The 12,981-nt window shown below is 44.9% G+C and overlaps 10 non-coding genes across 10 annotated transcripts; all 10 read right to left on the reverse strand.

Annotated features, from left to right (window-relative positions):
* Positions 1 to 199: 199 nt before the first annotated feature.
* LOC141214545 (U2 spliceosomal RNA) lies at positions 200 to 390 on the reverse strand. The gene has a single exon (XR_012283749.1). It is a non-coding gene; the product is annotated as a U2 spliceosomal RNA (small nuclear RNA).
* A 1,112-nt stretch (positions 391 to 1,502) lies between these two features.
* LOC141214547 (U2 spliceosomal RNA) lies at positions 1,503 to 1,693 on the reverse strand. The gene has a single exon (XR_012283751.1). It is a non-coding gene; the product is annotated as a U2 spliceosomal RNA (small nuclear RNA).
* Positions 1,694 to 2,808: 1,115 nt separating this feature from the next.
* Positions 2,809 to 2,999, reverse strand: LOC141214548 (U2 spliceosomal RNA). The gene has a single exon (XR_012283752.1). It is a non-coding gene; the product is annotated as a U2 spliceosomal RNA (small nuclear RNA).
* A 1,115-nt stretch (positions 3,000 to 4,114) lies between these two features.
* Positions 4,115 to 4,305, reverse strand: LOC141214549 (U2 spliceosomal RNA). The gene has a single exon (XR_012283753.1). It is a non-coding gene; the product is annotated as a U2 spliceosomal RNA (small nuclear RNA).
* Positions 4,306 to 5,420: 1,115 nt separating this feature from the next.
* On the reverse strand, positions 5,421 to 5,611 carry LOC141214550 (U2 spliceosomal RNA). Its single transcript, XR_012283755.1, has one exon. It is a non-coding gene; the product is annotated as a U2 spliceosomal RNA (small nuclear RNA).
* A 1,115-nt stretch (positions 5,612 to 6,726) lies between these two features.
* LOC141214552 (U2 spliceosomal RNA) lies at positions 6,727 to 6,917 on the reverse strand. Its single transcript, XR_012283756.1, has one exon. It is a non-coding gene; the product is annotated as a U2 spliceosomal RNA (small nuclear RNA).
* Positions 6,918 to 8,032: 1,115 nt separating this feature from the next.
* Positions 8,033 to 8,223, reverse strand: LOC141214947 (U2 spliceosomal RNA). Its single transcript, XR_012284130.1, has one exon. It is a non-coding gene; the product is annotated as a U2 spliceosomal RNA (small nuclear RNA).
* A 1,115-nt stretch (positions 8,224 to 9,338) lies between these two features.
* LOC141214901 (U2 spliceosomal RNA) lies at positions 9,339 to 9,528 on the reverse strand. The gene has a single exon (XR_012284091.1). It is a non-coding gene; the product is annotated as a U2 spliceosomal RNA (small nuclear RNA).
* Positions 9,529 to 10,643: 1,115 nt separating this feature from the next.
* LOC141214553 (U2 spliceosomal RNA) lies at positions 10,644 to 10,834 on the reverse strand. Its single transcript, XR_012283757.1, has one exon. It is a non-coding gene; the product is annotated as a U2 spliceosomal RNA (small nuclear RNA).
* Positions 10,835 to 11,949: 1,115 nt separating this feature from the next.
* Positions 11,950 to 12,140, reverse strand: LOC141214554 (U2 spliceosomal RNA). The gene has a single exon (XR_012283758.1). It is a non-coding gene; the product is annotated as a U2 spliceosomal RNA (small nuclear RNA).
* Between the last annotated feature and the right edge of the window lie 841 nt (positions 12,141 to 12,981).

Below are 12,981 nucleotides of genomic sequence, written 5' to 3' on the forward strand. Positions count from 1 at the left end.
TACATGGCAATGCAATGCACAGTTGCTGAAGTTGAACCAAAATGAGCTTGTAATCTGGCTTCTGCAACTTTGAACATGAAAAATCCAATGAGGAGAAGAAAAGCAAAGCCAAAGAGTCCATCCCAAAATCCGACAAACAAGCAAAATGAACAAAAAACATTGAATTCAATTCTTTCTGATTTTAGAAACTGCATTAAAGAAGGGGTGCACCGGTCCTGGAGATACTGCAATACCAGGTCAATGCGTGGAGTGGACAGAGCAAGCTCTTTTTCCATCTCCCTGTTCTAAAAATCCATTTAATATATGGTCCCCAGATAGGGGACGTATCAGATATTAAACTGATAAGAACAGATACTACACTTGATCTTAGCCAAAAGGCCGAGAAGCGATAACCAGAATTGGTTTCAAACTACGGAGCCACCCAAGGATCCTGAAAAGTCCATTTGTGGAGATGAGCTCCTGGACTCCCGTTAAGAAGACATGTTGTCAACCTCTAGATCCCTTACATGCCTGCACTTTTCGGCTTGCTGCTGCTGCAATCCACGCGTTTTAGATCTGCATAACTCCACCTCTTTAAACACAGCACCTTCACCCCCTGCTGTTCCCACCCGCCTCAACACCGTTGGAAGGGAGGAGAACCAATTAAGGCGGGGGGTGGGGTGGAACGAGCAGCTGTCTACCCTTAGCAGGAGGGCTCCTGATTACATACCTCTCCTGCTGCTGCTGCTGGCTGTCCAGCAGCAGACTGAAGGTGGCTGCTGCTGTGCACAGGTATATAAAGGCTCAGAGCCTATTATGACACGCGCAGCCAGCGTTCCATTGCCACATTCCATCTACTGCAGGCAGGATACCTGGCTGGCTGAATGTCGCTGAGAAGCTCACAGAGACCGCCATAAGCAACAGTTTAACAGAATGCCACAGACTAATCAACCAAACTTTTTGGGTTGGGTTCTCTTTTATAGTCTGCAGGCATTAAATGAAAGAAGTCAGTGTTCCAGCAGAAGGAGACAACGTTTCAGAAAAGGCATTGTAGCAAACCAAAAAAGAAATTTTAAGCGCAGCAGAGTAACCAGCGCACATACCTGTTAGCTCAGGTGAGTTTAAAAGGCTGCTGTTGATAACAAGGGCATTTGCTAAATAGATGGTGTGTGTGCAACAATATACTGAAAGGTCAATTATATTGTGCAGCTTATCTCACCACCTTTAGTTATTTAGGTGAAAGCTCCAAAATGCTTGCCTAATATGTCTGTTTATCCAAAAGGAAGTAAAAAGGGAGAGCTAGAAAGATAGCATTGCATCACATTACATGGCAATGCAATGCACAGTTGCTGAAGTTGAACCAAAATGAGCTTGTAATCTGGCTTCTGCAACTTTGAACATGAAAAATCCAATGAGGAGAAGAAAAGCAAAGCCAAAGAGTCCATCCCAAAATCCGACAAACAAGCAAAATGAACAAAAAACATTGAATTCAATTCTTTCTGATTTTAGAAACTGCATTAAAGAAGGGGTGCACCGGTCCTGGAGATACTGCAATACCAGGTCAATGCGTGGAGTGGACAGAGCAAGCTCTTTTTCCATCTCCCTGTTCTAAAAATCCATTTAATATATGGTCCCCAGATAGGGGACGTATCAGATATTAAACTGATAAGAACAGATACTACACTTGATCTTAGCCAAAAGGCCGAGAAGCGATAACCAGAATTGGTTTCAAACTACGGAGCCACCCAAGGATCCTGAAAAGTCCATTTGTGGAGATGAGCTCCTGGACTCCCGTTAAGAAGACATGTTGTCAACCTCTAGATCCCTTACATGCCTGCACTTTTCGGCTTGCTGCTGCTGCAATCCACGCGTTTTAGATCTGCATAACTCCACCTCTTTAAACACAGCACCTTCACCCCCTGCTGTTCCCACCCGCCTCAACACCGTTGGAAGGGAGGAGAACCAATTAAGGCGGGGGGTGGGGTGGAACGAGCAGCTGTCTACCCTTAGCAGGAGGGCTCCTGATTACATACCTCTCCTGCTGCTGCTGCTGCTGGCTGTCCAGCAGCAGACTGAAGGTGGCTGCTGCTGTGCACAGGTATATAAAGGCTCAGAGCCTATTATGACACGCGCAGCCAGCGTTCCATTGCCACATTCCATCTACTGCAGGCAGGATACCTGGCTGGCTGAATGTCGCTGAGAAGCTCACAGAGACCGCCATAAGCAACAGTTTAACAGAATGCCACAGACTAATCAACCAAACTTTTTGGGTTGGGTTCTCTTTTATAGTCTGCAGGCATTAAATGAAAGAAGTCAGTGTTCCAGCAGAAGGAGACAACGTTTCAGAAAAGGCATTGTAGCAAACCAAAAAAGAAATTTTAAGCGCAGCAGAGTAACCAGCGCACATACCTGTTAGCTCAGGTGAGTTTAAAAGGCTGCTGTTGATAACAAGGGCATTTGCTAAATAGATGGTGTGTGTGCAACAATATACTGAAAGGTCAATTATATTGTGCAGCTTATCTCACCACCTGTAGTTATTTAGGTGAAAGCTCCAAAATGCTTGCCTAATATGTCTGTTTATCCAAAAGGAAGTAAAAAGGGAGAGCTAGAAAGATAGCATTGCATCACATTACATGGCAATGCAATGCACAGTTGCTGAAGTTGAACCAAAATGAGCTTGTAATCTGGCTTCTGCAACTTTGAACATGAAAAATCCAATGAGGAGAAGAAAAGCAAAGCCAAAGAGTCCATCCCAAAATCCGACAAACAAGCAAAATGAACAAAAAACATTGAATTCAATTCTTTCTGATTTTAGAAACTGCATTAAAGAAGGGGTGCACCGGTCCTGGAGATACTGCAATACCAGGTCAATGCGTGGAGTGGACAGAGCAAGCTCTTTTTCCATCTCCCTGTTCTAAAAATCCATTTAATATATGGTCCCCAGATAGGGGACGTATCAGATATTAAACTGATAAGAACAGATACTACACTTGATCTTAGCCAAAAGGCCGAGAAGCGATAACCAGAATTGGTTTCAAACTACGGAGCCACCCAAGGATCCTGAAAAGTCCATTTGTGGAGATGAGCTCCTGGACTCCCGTTAAGAAGACATGTTGTCAACCTCTAGATCCCTTACATGCCTGCACTTTTCGGCTTGCTGCTGCTGCAATCCACGCGTTTTAGATCTGCATAACTCCACCTCTTTAAACACAGCACCTTCACCCCCTGCTGTTCCCACCCGCCTCAACACCGTTGGAAGGGAGGAGAACCAATTAAGGCGGGGGGTGGGGTGGAACGAGCAGCTGTCTACCCTTAGCAGGAGGGCTCCTGATTACATACCTCTCCTGCTGCTGCTGCTGCTGGCTGTCCAGCAGCAGACTGAAGGTGGCTGCTGCTGTGCACAGGTATATAAAGGCTCAGAGCCTATTATGACACGCGCAGCCAGCGTTCCATTGCCACATTGCATCTACTGCAGGCAGGATACCTGGCTGGCTGAATGTCGCTGAGAAGCTCACAGAGACCGCCATAAGCAACAGTTTAACAGAATGCCACAGACTAATCAACCAAACTTTTTGGGTTGGGTTCTCTTTTATAGTCTGCAGGCATTAAATGAAAGAAGTCAGTGTTCCAGCAGAAGGAGACAACGTTTCAGAAAAGGCATTGTAGCAAACCAAAAAAGAAATTTTAAGCGCAGCAGAGTAACCAGCGCACATACCTGTTAGCTCAGGTGAGTTTAAAAGGCTGCTGTTGATAACAAGGGCATTTGCTAAATAGATGGTGTGTGTGCAACAATATACTGAAAGGTCAATTATATTGTGCAGCTTATCTCACCACCTGTAGTTATTTAGGTGAAAGCTCCAAAATGCTTGCCTAATATGTCTGTTTATCCAAAAGGAAGTAAAAAGGGAGAGCTAGAAAGATAGCATTGCATCACATTACATGGCAATGCAATGCACAGTTGCTGAAGTTGAACCAAAATGAGCTTGTAATCTGGCTTCTGCAACTTTGAACATGAAAAATCCAATGAGGAGAAGAAAAGCAAAGCCAAAGAGTCCATCCCAAAATCTGACAAACAAGCAAAATGAACAAAAAACATTGAATTCAATTCTTTCTGATTTTAGAAACTGCATTAAAGAAGGGGTGCACCGGTCCTGGAGATACTGCAATACCAGGTCAATGCGTGGAGTGGACAGAGCAAGCTCTTTTTCCATCTCCCTGTTCTAAAAATCCATTTAATATATGGTCCCCAGATAGGGGACGTATCAGATATTAAACTGATAAGAACAGATACTACACTTGATCTTAGCCAAAAGGCCGAGAAGCGATAACCAGAATTGGTTTCAAACTACGGAGCCACCCAAGGATCCTGAAAAGTCCATTTGTGGAGATGAGCTCCTGGACTCCCGTTAAGAAGACATGTTGTCAACCTCTAGATCCCTTACATGCCTGCACTTTTCGGCTTGCTGCTGCTGCAATCCACGCGTTTTAGATCTGCATAACTCCACCTCTTTAAACACAGCACCTTCACCCCCTGCTGTTCCCACCCGCCTCAACACCGTTGGAAGGGAGGAGAACCAATTAAGGCGGGGGGTGGGGTGGAACGAGCAGCTGTCTACCCTTAGCAGGAGGGCTCCTGATTACATACCTCTCCTGCTGCTGCTGCTGCTGGCTGTCCAGCAGCAGACTGAAGGTGGCTGCTGCTGTGCACAGGTATATAAAGGCTCAGAGCCTATTATGACACGCGCAGCCAGCGTTCCATTGCCACATTCCATCTACTGCAGGCAGGATACCTGGCTGGCTGAATGTCGCTGAGAAGCTCACAGAGACCGCCATAAGCAACAGTTTAACAGAATGCCACAGACTAATCAACCAAACTTTTTGGGTTGGGTTCTCTTTTATAGTCTGCAGGCATTAAATGAAAGAAGTCAGTGTTCCAGCAGAAGGAGACAACGTTTCAGAAAAGGCATTGTAGCAAACCAAAAAAGAAATTTTAAGCGCAGCAGAGTAACCAGCGCACATACCTGTTAGCTCAGGTGAGTTTAAAAGGCTGCTGTTGATAACAAGGGCATTTGCTAAATAGATGGTGTGTGTGCAACAATATACTGAAAGGTCAATTATATTGTGCAGCTTATCTCACCACCTGTAGTTATTTAGGTGAAAGCTCCAAAATGCTTGCCTAATATGTCTGTTTATCCAAAAGGAAGTAAAAAGGGAGAGCTAGAAAGATAGCATTGCATCACATTACATGGCAATGCAATGCACAGTTGCTGAAGTTGAACCAAAATGAGCTTGTAATCTGGCTTCTGCAACTTTGAACATGAAAAATCCAATGAGGAGAAGAAAAGCAAAGCCAAAGAGTCCATCCCAAAATCCGACAAACAAGCAAAATGAACAAAGAACATTGAATTCAATTCTTTCTGATTTTAGAAACTGCATTAAAGAAGGGGTGCACCGGTCCTGGAGATACTGCAATACCAGGTCAATGCGTGGAGTGGACAGAGCAAGCTCTTTTTCCATCTCCCTGTTCTAAAAATCCATTTAATATATGGTCCCCAGATAGGGGACGTATCAGATATTAAACTGATAAGAACAGATACTACACTTGATCTTAGCCAAAAGGCCGAGAAGCGATAACCAGAATTGGTTTCAAACTACGGAGCCACCCAAGGATCCTGAAAAGTCCATTTGTGGAGATGAGCTCCTGGACTCCCGTTAAGAAGACATGTTGTCAACCTCTAGATCCCTTACATGCCTGCACTTTTCGGCTTGCTGCTGCTGCAATCCACGCGTTTTAGATCTGCATAACTCCACCTCTTTAAACACAGCACCTTCACCCCCTGCTGTTCCCACCCGCCTCAACACCGTTGGAAGGGAGGAGAACCAATTAAGACGGGGGGTGGGGTGGAACGAGCAGCTGTCTACCCTTAGCAGGAGGGCTCCTGATTACATACCTCTCCTGCTGCTGCTGCTGCTGGCTGTCCAGCAGCAGACTGAAGGTGGCTGCTGCTGTGCACAGGTATATAAAGGCTCAGAGCCTATTATGACACGCGCAGCCAGCGTTCCATTGCCACATTCCATCTACTGCAGGCAGGATACCTGGCTGGCTGAATGTCACTGAGAAGCTCACAGAGACCGCCATAAGCAACAGTTTAACAGAATGCCACAGACTAATCAACCAAACTTTTTGGGTTGGGTTCTCTTTTATAGTCTGCAGGCATTAAATGAAAGAAGTCAGTGTTCCAGCAGAAGGAGACAACGTTTCAGAAAAGGCATTGTAGCAAACCAAAAAAGAAATTTTAAGCGCAGCAGAGTAACCAGCGCACATACCTGTTAGCTCAGGTGAGTTTAAAAGGCTGCTGTTGATAACAAGGGCATTTGCTAAATAGATGGTGTGTGTGCAACAATATACTGAAAGGTCAATTATATTGTGCAGCTTATCTCACCACCTGTAGTTATTTAGGTGAAAGCTCCAAAATGCTTGCCTAATATGTCTGTTTATCCAAAAGGAAGTAAAAAGGGAGAGCTAGAAAGATAGCATTGCATCACATTACATGGCAATGCAATGCACAGTTGCTGAAGTTGAACCAAAATGAGCTTGTAATCTGGCTTCTGCAACTTTGAACATGAAAAATCCAATGAGGAGAAGAAAAGCAAAGCCAAAGAGTCCATCCCAAAATCCGACAAACAAGCAAAATGAACAAAAAACATTGAATTCAATTCTTTCTGATTTTAGAAACTGCATTAAAGAAGGGGTGCACCGGTCCTGGAGATACTGCAATACCAGGTCAATGCGTGGAGTGGACAGAGCAAGCTCTTTTTCCATCTCCCTGTTCTAAAAATCCATTTAATATATGGTCCCCAGATAGGGGACGTATCAGATATTAAACTGATAAGAACAGATACTACACTTGATCTTAGCCAAAAGGCCGAGAAGCGATAACCAGAATTGGTTTCAAACTACGGAGCCACCCAAGGATCCTGAAAAGTCCATTTGTGGAGATGAGCTCCTGGACTCCCGTTAAGAAGACATGTTGTCAACCTCTAGATCCCTTACATGCCTGCACTTTTCGGCTTGCTGCTGCTGCAATCCACGCGTTTTAGATCTGCATAACTCCACCTCTTTAAACACAGCACCTTCACCCCCTGCTGTTCCCACCCGCCTCAACACCGTTGGAAGGGAGGAGAACCAATTAAGGCGGGGGGTGGGGTGGAACGAGCAGCTGTCTACCCTTAGCAGGAGGGCTCCTGATTACATACCTCTCCTGCTGCTGCTGCTGCTGGCTGTCCAGCAGCAGACTGAAGGTGGCTGCTGCTGTGCACAGGTATATAAAGGCTCAGAGCCTATTATGACACGCGCAGCCAGCGTTCCATTGCCACATTCCATCTACTGCAGGCAGGATACCTGGCTGGCTGAATGTCGCTGAGAAGCTCACAGAGACCGCCATAAGCAACAGTTTAACAGAATGCCACAGACTAATCAACCAAACTTTTTGGGTTGGGTTCTCTTTTATAGTCTGCAGGCATTAAATGAAAGAAGTCAGTGTTCCAGCAGAAGGAGACAACGTTTCAGAAAAGGCATTGTAGCAAACCAAAAAAGAAATTTTAAGCGCAGCAGAGTAACCAGCGCACATACCTGTTAGCTCAGGTGAGTTTAAAAGGCTGCTGTTGATAACAAGGGCATTTGCTAAATAGATGGTGTGTGTGCAACAATATACTGAAAGGTCAATTATATTGTGCAGCTTATCTCACCACCTGTAGTTATTTAGGTGAAAGCTCCAAAATGCTTGCCTAATATGTCTGTTTATCCAAAAGGAAGTAAAAAGGGAGAGCTAGAAAGATAGCATTGCATCACATTACATGGCAATGCAATGCACAGTTGCTGAAGTTGAACCAAAATGAGCTTGTAATCTGGCTTCTGCAACTTTGAACATGAAAAATCGAATGAGGAGAAGAAAAGCAAAGCCAAAGAGTCCATCCCAAAATCCGACAAACAAGCAAAATGAACAAAAAACATTGAATTCAATTCTTTCTGATTTTAGAAACTGCATTAAAGAAGGGGTGCACCGGTCCTGGAGATACTGCAATTCCAGGTCAATGCGTGGAGTGGACAGAGCAAGCTCTTTTTCCATCTCCCTGTTCTAAAAATCCATTTAATATATGGTCCCCAGATAGGGGACGTATCAGATATTAAACTGATAAGAACAGATACTACACTTGATCTTAGCCAAAAGGCCGAGAAGCGATAACCAGAATTGGTTTCAAACTACGGAGCCACCCAAGGATCCTGAAAAGTCCATTTGTGGAGATGAGCTCCTGGACTCCCGTTAAGAAGACATGTTGTCAACCTCTAGATCCCTTACATGCCTGCACTTTTCGGCTTGCTGCTGCTGCAATCCACGCGTTTTAGATCTGCATAACTCCACCTCTTTAAACACAGCACCTTCACCCCCTGCTGTTCCCACCCGCCTCAACACCGTTGGAAGGGAGGAGAACCAATTAAGGCGGGGGGTGGGGTGGAACGAGCAGCTGTCTACCCTTAGCAGGAGGGCTCCTGATTACATACCTCTCCTGCTGCTGCTGCTGCTGGCTGTCCAGCAGCAGACTGAAGGTGGCTGATGCTGTGCACAGGTATATAAAGGCTCAGAGCCTATTATGACACGCGCAGCCAGCGTTCCATTGCCACATTCCATCTACTGCAGGCAGGATACCTGGCTGGCTGAATGTCGCTGAGAAGCTCACAGAGACCGCCATAAGCAACAGTTTAACAGAATGCCACAGACTAATCAACCAAACTTTTTGGGTTGGGTTCTCTTTTATAGTCTGCAGGCACTAAATGAAAGAAGTCAGTGTTCCAGCAGAAGGAGACAACGTTTCAGAAAAGGCATTGTAGCAAACCAAAAAAGAAATTTTAAGCGCAGCAGAGTAACCAGCGCACATACCTGTTAGCTCAGGTGAGTTTAAAAGGCTGCTGTTGATAACAAGGGCATTTGCTAAATAGATGGTGTGTGTGCAACAATATACTGAAAGGTCAATTATATTGTGCAGCTTATCTCACCACCTGTAGTTATTTAGGTGAAAGCTCCAAAATGCTTGCCTAATATGTCTGTTTATCCAAAAGGAAGTAAAAAGGGAGAGCTAGAAAGATAGCATTGCATCACATTACATGGCAATGCAATGCACAGTTGCTGAAGTTGAACCAAAATGAGCTTGTAATCTGGCTTCTGCAACTTTGAACATGAAAAATCCAATGAGGAGAAGAAAAGCAAAGCCAAAGAGTCCATCCCAAAATCCGACAAACAAGCAAAATGAACAAAAAACATTGAATTCAATTCTTTCTGATTTTAGAAACTGCATTAAAGAAGGGGTGCACCGGTCCTGGAGATACTGCAATACCAGGTCAATGCGTGGAGTGGACAGAGCAGCTCTTTTTCCATCTCCCTGTTCTAAAAATCCATTTAATATATGGTCCCCAGATAGGGGACGTATCAGATATTAAACTGATAAGAACAGATACTACACTTGATCTTAGCCAAAAGGCCGAGAAGCGATAACCAGAATTGGTTTCAAACTACGGAGCCACCCAAGGATCCTGAAAAGTCCATTTGTGGAGATGAGCTCCTGGACTCCCGTTAAGAAGACATGTTGTCAACCTCTAGATCCCTTACATGCCTGCACTTTTCGGCTTGCTGCTGCTGCAATCCACGCGTTTTAGATCTGCATAACTCCACCTCTTTAAACACAGCACCTTCACCCCCTGCTGTTCCCACCCGCCTCAACACCGTTGGAAGGGAGGAGAACCAATTAAGGCGGGGGGTGGGGTGGAACGAGCAGCTGTCTACCCTTAGCAGGAGGGCTCCTGATTACATACCTCTCCTGCTGCTGCTGCTGCTGGCTGTCCAGCAGCAGACTGAAGGTGGCTGCTGCTGTGCACAGGTATATAAAGGCTCAGAGCCTATTATGACACGCGCAGCCAGCGTTCCATTGCCACATTCCATCTACTGCAGGCAGGATACCTGGCTGGCTGAATGTCGCTGAGAAGCTCACAGAGACCGCCATAAGCAACAGTTTAACAGAATGCCACAGACTAATCAACCAAACTTTTTGGGTTGGGTTCTCTTTTATAGTCTGCAGGCATTAAATGAAAGAAGTCAGTGTTCCAGCAGAAGGAGACAACGTTTCAGAAAAGGCATTGTAGCAAACCAAAAAAGAAATTTTAAGCGCAGCAGAGTAACCAGCGCACATTCCTGTTAGCTTAGGTGAGTTTAAAAGGCTGCTGTTGATAACAAGGGCATTTGCTAAATAGATGGTGTGTGTGCAACAATATACTGAAAGGTCAATTATATTGTGCAGCTTATCTCACCACCTGTAGTTATTTAGGTGAAAGCTCCAAAATGCTTGCCTAATATGTCTGTTTATCCAAAAGGAAGTAAAAAGGGAGAGCTAGAAAGATAGCATTGCATCACATTACATGGCAATGCAATGCACAGTTGCTGAAGTTGAACCAAAATGAGCTTGTAATCTGGCTTCTGCAACTTTGAACATGAAAAATCCAATGAGGAGAAGAAAAGCAAAGCCAAAGAGTCCATCCCAAAATCCGATAAACAAGCAAAATGAACAAAAAACATTGAATTCAATTCTTTCTGATTTTAGAAACTGCATTAAAGAAGGGGTGCACCGGTCCTGGAGATACTGCAATACCAGGTCAATGCGTGGAGTGGACAGAGCAAGCTCTTTTTCCATCTCCCTGTTCTAAAAATCCATTTAATATATGGTCCCCAGATAGGGGACGTATCAGATATTAAACTGATAAGAACAGATACTACACTTGATCTTAGCCAAAAGGCCGAGAAGCGATAACCAGAATTGGTTTCAAACTACGGAGCCACCCAAGGATCCTGAAAAGTCCATTTGTGGAGATGAGCTCCTGGACTCCCGTTAAGAAGACATGTTGTCAACCTCTAGATCCCTTACATGCCTGCACTTTTCGGCTTGCTGCTGCTGCAATCCACGCGTTTTAGATCTGCATAACTCCACCTCTTTAAACACAGCACCTTCACCCCCTGCTGTTCCCACCTGCCTCAACACCGTTGGAAGGGAGGAGAACCAATTAAGGCGGGGGGTGGGGTGGAACGAGCAGCTGTCTACCCTTAGCAGGAGGGCTCCTGATTACATACCTCTCCTGCTGCTGCTGCTGCTGGCTGTCCAGCAGCAGACTGAAGGTGGCTGCTGCTGTGCACAGGTATATAAAGGCTCAGAGCCTATTATGACACGCGCAGCCAGCGTTCCATTGCCACATTCCATCTACTGCAGGCAGGATACCTGGCTGGCTGAATGTCGCTGAGAAGCTCACAGAGACCGCCATAAGCAACAGTTTAACAGAATGCCACAGACTAATCAACCAAACTTTTTGGGTTGGGTTCTCTTTTATAGTCTGCAGGCATTAAATGAAAGAAGTCAGTGTTCCAGCAGAAGGAGACAACGTTTCAGAAAAGGCATTGTAGCAAACCAAAAAAGAAATTTTAAGCGCAGCAGAGTAACCAGCGCACATACCTGTTAGCTCAGGTGAGTTTAAAAGGCTGCTGTTGATAACAAGGGCATTTGCTAAATAGATGGTGTGTGTGCAACAATATACTGAAAGGTCAATTATATTGTGCAGCTTATCTCACCACCTGTAGTTATTTAGGTGAAAGCTCCAAAATGCTTGCCTAATATGTCTGTTTATCCAAAAGGAAGTAAAAAGGGAGAGCTAGAAAGATAGCATTGCATCACATTACATGGCAATGCAATGCACAGTTGCTGAAGTTGAACCAAAATGAGCTTGTAATCTGGCTTCTGCAACTTTGAACATGAAAAATCCAATGAGGAGAAGAAAAGCAAAGCCAAAGAGTCCATCCCAAAATCCGACAAACAAGCAAAATGAACAAAAAACATTGAATTCAATTCTTTCTGATTTTAGAAACTGCATTAAAGAAGGGGTGCACCGGTCCTGGAGATACTGCAATACCAGGTCAATGCGTGGAGTGGACAGAGCAAGCTCTTTTTCCATCTCCCTGTTCTAAAAATCCATTTAATATATGGTCCCCAGATAGGGGACGTATCAGATATTAAACTGATAAGAACAGATACTACACTTGATCTTAGCCAAAAGGCCGAGAAGCGATAACCAGAATTGGTTTCAAACTACGGAGCCACCCAAGGATCCTGAAAAGTCCATTTGTGGAGATGAGCTCCTGGACTCCCGTTAAGAAGACATGTTGTCAACCTCTAGATCCCTTACATGCCTGCACTTTTCGGCTTGCTGCTGCTGCAATCCATGCGTTTTAGATCTGCATAACTCCACCTCTTTAAACACAGCACCTTCACCCCCTGCTGTTCCCACCCGCCTCAACACCGTTGGAAGGGAGGAGAACCAATTAAGGCGGGGGGTGGGGTGGAACGAGCAGCTGTCTACCCTTAGCAGGAGGGCTCCTGATTACATACCTCTCCTGCTGCTGCTGCTGCTGGCTGTCCAGCAGCAGACTGAAGGTGGCTGCTGCTGTGCACAGGTATATAAAGGCTCAGAGCCTATTATGACACACGCAGCCAGCGTTCCATTGCCACATTCCATCTACTGCAGGCAGGATACCTGGCTGGCTGAATGTCGCTGAGAAGCTCACAGAGACCGCCATAAGCAACAGTTTAACAGAATGCCACAGACTAATCAACCAAACTTTTTGGGTTGGGTTCTCTTTTATAGTCTGCAGGCATTAAATGAAAGAAGTCAGTGTTCCAGCAGAAGGAGACAACGTTTCAGAAAAGGCATTGTAGCAAACCAAAAAAGAAATTTTAAGCGCAGCAGAGTAACCAGCGCACATACCTGTTAGCTCAGGTGAGTTTAAAAGGCTGCTGTTGATAACAAGGGCATTTGCTAAATAGATGGTGTGTGTGCAACAATATACTGAAAGGTCAATTATATTGTGCAGCTTATCTCACCACCTGTAGTTATTTAGGTGAAAGCTCCAA

The sequence above is a fragment of the Phyllobates terribilis genome, unplaced genomic scaffold (assembly GCF_046119375.1).
Source record: "Phyllobates terribilis strain yellow unplaced genomic scaffold, ASM4611937v1 Scaffold_223__1_contigs__length_3252167, whole genome shotgun sequence".
NCBI classification, from domain to species: domain Eukaryota; kingdom Metazoa; phylum Chordata; class Amphibia; order Anura; family Dendrobatidae; genus Phyllobates; species Phyllobates terribilis.